Source organism: Argentina silus (assembly GCF_951799395.1).
Source record: "Argentina silus genome assembly, chromosome: 11".
Taxonomy (NCBI): domain Eukaryota; kingdom Metazoa; phylum Chordata; class Actinopteri; order Argentiniformes; family Argentinidae; genus Argentina; species Argentina silus.
In genome coordinates this window covers 17,538,275-17,544,656 of record NC_139665.1, presented here as the reverse complement: position 1 = coordinate 17,544,656, position 6,382 = coordinate 17,538,275, and positions in this window count along the sequence as shown.

Sequence of the window (6,382 nt, the reverse complement as noted above, 5' to 3'; positions counted from 1 at the left end):
ATTGTACATACAGTAAGAAACACACACACACACATACACACACACACACACACACACACACACACACACACACACACACACACACACACACACACACACACATAAAAGCACTTTAGTGAAAGTGTTTGAAGTACCACCGGCGAACTTGAGACCCCTCCCTCCCCCTTCTCTTGTTCCACCGAAACTGCGCTCTGTGTGAGGGGTGAGGAGGTCAGGGTGAGGAGGTCCCTCTGAATATCCATATAGGCTTTCGGCTACAGCTGTTCATCTGAGATTGGCACCTCAAACAGAGATCTAGTGCTTCAGATGTCCTGTGTGTGTGTGTGTGTGTGTGTGTGTGTGTGTGTGTGTGTGTGTGTGTGTGTGTGTGTGTGTGTGTGTGTGTGATAAGGGTCTGAGAATATAGATGTCTTTACCGTGAAGGAGGGGAGGGATTATCCCATCACCATAACATTAGATACAAAGCAAAGGATGCTGGGATATATATCTATCCACCACAGGCCACATATTGGTGTCTCCCATCCCATAATACAGTACCCTGGGTGACTACTGGATCTGATCTGCTTCAAATGGGTTTTAACTGCTTTTCACAAAGAAAATATATGGTCACATTCATCTTTTTTAATTGAATATTTCAACACAAATGGTAACTTACAACCTGGTACCAAATGACCCATTGATGGTACATGAACTCAGTAAAAAAAAACTCTGCATAATTGTCTATAGCTACAAACCTATTGGGTCATGTTATATTCTATTTATGAATATCCTGTGCTAAATTTGAGGACTTAATTCAATCAAACTCGCATTGCAGTATTTTACACCGTGGCGGTAAACCTATATTTTGTCCTGTGGTATGGCAGGACGGAAAGGTCAATGATATTCATCACTCCTTCTATCCATCCCTCCGTCCATCCTCCTTCATTCACCCTTTCATCCGTTTCCCAGCAGCATTTATAATGTGGTTTCTCTCATTCTCCCTCTCTCTGACTGACACATCACCTGTCCAGGTGGGCTGGCTGATAACACCCACAATTACCCCTGTATGATATTAAATATTATATGCATCATATACATTAACATGAATACAGGCTTTTTCAAGGTTGATGGAAAGCTAATTTCTCTTACTGGTTGGTAATATTGTCATTGCATGTTTCTGAGCATTTGACTGTTCCTTAATCATTTCCATTAGGACTTACCGTATATCTAAAACAGACTGACGATTTTGTAATACGTTTGCATAAATGAACTATTTTCATTCATAAACTGTTTATAAATATTACTACAATGTTGATCCATTGAGTGATATTAAATTGAATTAAGTACATAAGGCTAGTTGTCCGTAATATCTAATTTGAATATGATTACAGATACAAAAAAAACACACACATTTAAAAAAACATAATTAAAGCACATATCAATGATAAAAAAATAAGAAATAAACTGATTATAATGAATATGACTCCTTAATACCTTTATGAGAGTAGAACAAGTATTTAACCAAAGCAACAAGAATATTTTACTGTTATTTGTTGACATAAGAGATTTACGTAACAAATTATGTATAGCTTCAAATCATGTTTTGAAATTGAAGGGAATGTAATTTGTTGAGTGTAGAAATCAAGTACTATTTGCATGTTGAAATGCATTTGCTCTCATTTTTACAGTCAGTTGGTGGCCCTGCATGCACAAATCACTGGCAGTGCCTTTAAAGGGGGAATCTGGGATTCAAACAACAACAAAGTGGTCACCTCATTTCACCACGTTTTGGGGTAAACAGCTGAGGGATGGGGCTTCAAAAATCTAACACCTCTCAAATTCATATAAGGAGCTTTGGATGCAAGGACTGACCATCCATATGATGAGGATGACCATAACCATGTTTTGAAGCTGTACAGTGTTTGTTTACAATTACCTTATTTACAAACAATGTAGTAAAACAAGCTTATATTGTGATGCGGTAAGACAGTTGAACTAGGCATTTAAAAGTTACACAGTATTCCTAAGAATCAATGGCTATACATCATTAATTTAAAAGTTAAAAAAAACAATCCCAGATTGCCCTATTTATTTTACATATTTAAACATACATATGCTTAGCATAGTATATTTGCAAATATTAGAAATAGATGTGTATATTTGTATCATTAGAACACCATTTGTAGACCATTGTATGTACTGTAATATGAACCAGAAATAGCAATGGTTATGAAACAGTTCATAGGCAGACGTTGAGATAGATTCATAATCATAACCAACTCAACGCTGCTGTGGAATTCCAGGAAACCGCAAGCCAGTTTCATCTGTCGATCTGGGAATTTTTCTGCCTGATAAATGACGGGGGAGTGTCGCTCTTTTCTTCCCCAGTGAGGCCAGGCGTCCCTGAACACACATGCAGGAACACTCTGCTCCGTATTACCAATCCCCATGAATCGTCTGCAGGGTGGAAAAACAAAACAACTGTTTACCCTGACTTCATCATTATTCATTTGTCTGTCCGTCTCTGTTCCTGGGTGTATTTGCTAAACAAACTGGCTCTGCTCGCACAGGGATTGAATCATAGAGTCAGTGGGACATAGTTCCATATTCACTTCCTATCTATCGCTGTGAGACTGAATCCAATTATTTATATATTCGTTATGTTTTCCGATCAATAAAGAGGAACATATTTGGCCCTGAACAAAGATTCCCATCGCCCCAAATCAATCTTATGGACAACGTATTCACTTTACCACACTATTTGATACAGAACACACATCTTTTGAAAGTTTGAGAATTGTTCTAAAGATGAGGAACTTGTATATTGCAGATGTGTTAATTGTCCACTGGAACCTCATGTGCGTTGCATATAGAGATCTGCTGATGCTCTCACTTCCTAAATGCATTCAGTATGCCTCCCTATATCATTGCTGACATGTCAATGACACCGCATAAATCAACCTCTGTGTCACTTCCCAAAAATGTGCTGCGCAGGCATGGGTGTCCTATCTGGCCCTTCAAGGGGAATTTAGAAGAGGTTGTCTCTCCCCCTATTGGCCTTTTTAAAAGTTACCTTTACTTCTGCTGGGTCTTCCTCATTACTAAGGAGAAGTAGCTTGGCATAGTGAAGGTGTTAAAAATGCAATATGGAGGATAGAAAGACATTTGTAACCTTCCGTTTTCAGTTTGGAAGGGAGCTATAGCCTGATACTCTACACGTCAAATCATCACTCTCTTAACAGCAGAGGCTGGTGGAGGTAGAAATCAGAGGACGGGCTCATTGTCATGCATGGAATGAAATAAGGAATGTTATCAAGGAATGTTCTAGGATTTCCACCTCCACCAGCCTCGCCTGCTCTCTTACCAAACATGGTCGCGTAATCGTCCACTGTAATGTATAACCTTTCCGAAAGCAATTTCCTGGAAACGCCCAATTGAAACTCCTGGTAATCTTGCCAGCGCGTTACTTCACAATTCTAGCGAGAATAAATCCTATGTATCGATATAATGGTTGTTTTTCTTATCCATTAGATTTATTTATTAGATTTATTGTAACACTAGTTTCATTTTGTTTGTTTCAACGTTTTTCAGAGCAAGGGAGCACCAAGCAGTGACCAACAGGGGGGTTCCCTAGTTTAGTTCAGACCACCAGAGGCAGATAGAAACTAACTGCTATCTGATCAGGAACATGTTGGCATGTTTCCACGACCTTCATGAACCATATTCCTCTCGAGTCTCAATGAGCTTTAATACAGTCCATGACCGGGCAGCTCCTGCCATACTAGATGACCAATGAGGCCTGCGATATTCTACACATAAAGCGCGTGCGTGTGGCGTGCGTGTTGCGTGTGCGAAGCTGACATAGTGCGCAATTTTCGGGGACCACGTCGAGCTCACTAGCGCCATTTTTTTTTAACTAGTGGTAAAAAGTTTGATTGTGCATCTTTAATAGGGTATCTCTCTCTCCCCCTCTCTCTCTCTCTCTCTCTCTCTCTCTCTCTCTCTCTCTCTCTCTCTCTCTCTCACTCTCTCTCTCCCCCCCCCCACCTCTCTCTCTCTCTCCTCCCCTGCAGTGGTTGCCATTTTAACCAGTTGAATAATTGAGGGATAGCATTTGCGTCAGGCATGGTCATGTGTCTGAGGCTGTGAGAGCAGCGTTAGATCAGTGCTTTGGTGCAGGCCCTGACACCAGGCGGCTCCAGCAGCCTCAGCTCAGCTCCGCTCAGCTCAGCTGAAATATACTACATTGAGGCGGTCATGTCCATATGAATAGGGAATCTGTAAGGGGGCTATAATTCCTCATGAAATTTTGATTTTAAAGGCATTGTGAGACATTTTGGTGATTCATTGTGGCCCTTTTTTCAACTGCTGAGCCTGTGTAGTTAGAAGGTTGTTTCCCTGCTTTTAAGAGGAGCTGGCTAGCTGTTCCTGGAGACTTCCAGTCTTTGCATGTAAAGTGTTTAGCATCGCCTCAGAAACTAACTTCAAACTGCATGCAGACACATACAGATGGTATCCATGAGTTCATCTGACCCTATGTAGAAAAAAGGGCTTAATTGCCAAAATGTTGCACTATCCCTTTAATTCAAGAATTACTGTGGATTCGAATTAAACCAAATATTGTAATTTAACACATATGTAACTACCTTTTCATCTGTCTTTACACTATTGACAGCTTGATGAGTCAATCAGCAGCATGTGCAACCATTTTGTGTTTAGTCGTTCTAGGTTCATAACCCACCCCTATGAACTTCCAGCCAGTGAGGTAACTGGAGGCCAACAGAGGGATTTAGCCCCAAAATGGCTGCTTTATAGAGGTGACTTTTTACTGACCTTTTATTAAGGAAGGTTTAGTAACCTGAATGAATACTGTTTCACAGACAAATACAGGGAGTTCCGATTGCAGTGAGCTCTTTTTCTCACTTAATTAAAACTGCATGTGTGTGTGTGACTCTGGTTTCAGGCTGCACACCTAACCAGTGTGTTTTCATGCCATGCCATGTTGTCTTAACCTCTCCAGGACTCCTCTGGCCTCGCTCGGGATAGAAACACAACAGAATTAGGTTACATATGTCCTACAGAGGTGTGTGTGTGTGTGTGTGTGTGTGTGTGTGTGTGTGTGTGTGTGTGTGTGTGTGTGTGTGTCTGCCTGTCTGTCTGTCTGTCTGTCTGTCTATGAGTGTGTGTGTGTGTGTGTGTGTGTGTGTGTGTGTGTGTGTGTGTGTGTCTGCCTGTCTGTCTGTCTATGAGTGTGTGTGTGTGTGCGTGTGTGTGTGTGTGTGTGTGTGCCTGTCTGTCTGTCTGTCTGTCTGTCTGTCTGTCTGTCTCCGAGTGTGTGTGTGTGTGTGTGTGTGTGTGTGTGTGTGTGTGTGTGTGTGTGTGTGTGTGTGCGTGTGTGCGTGTGTGTGTGGGTGTGGGTGTGCGTGTGCGTGTGCGTGTGTGTGTTTGTGTTATAGCACGATCCCAGACGCTCCCCAGGATTAGCGTCTTATTTTCCTTTAATCAGTTTTCTGATGGATTCCCAAAAATGTCCCTAAATCAAATCATGACAAGTGGCGCCCTGTGCAGATGTTTGGATGGGAAAGCCCTTCTACCTGCCCGGGCCAGGGCTGCTTAACCCTGGGACAACAAGGGACAACTGCCACACAAAATCACTACAATAATCCACCCAGTTTAACGGAGAGTTCAGGGAAAACTCCACTAAATCAGACACACATTCCCTATAGTTCACAAGAGGTACAGAAGACAGGAGACCACCGATGGTGGTATGGAAACGCACACACGCGTGCACACATGCATGCACGCACGTACGCAAGCACGCACACACACACACACACACACACACACACACACACACACACACACACACACACACACACATACACTAAATGTGATTCAGAGGATTATCCTGCCATGCCATTGGATCCTGAATATATAAATCCTCCCTTTCCTGTGTGACATCATACCATGTTCCTTATCTATTAAATGCGTAATTAAGTTACAGTTGCAGAGTTTCAATTTAACTTCTAGCACACAAACAGGTTTCAATCAAATTGAAAACAAATTAAGGTGTCATCTTATCCTGTTAAATGCTCAACCTTCGGAAACTGTATATTTTATAAAGATGTATTGATTTACTGGTCTATAGTCTAAAGTGGGTTCTGAGGGGAAATCTGTGTCTGTGTGTGTGTGTGTGTGTGTGTGTGTGTGTGTGTGTGTGTGTGTGTGTGTGTGTGTGTGTGTGTGTGTGTGTGTGTGTGTGTGTGTGCGTGTGTGTGTGTGTGGAAGAGGGGGTTGTGGGTGACGCTGCCATGGATAAATATCATTCCTGTTAAAATCGATTTCTTTTCGCTCCACCGCAAAAGGGGTCAATTTTAATTGTTTTTTGCTTGAATACATTAAA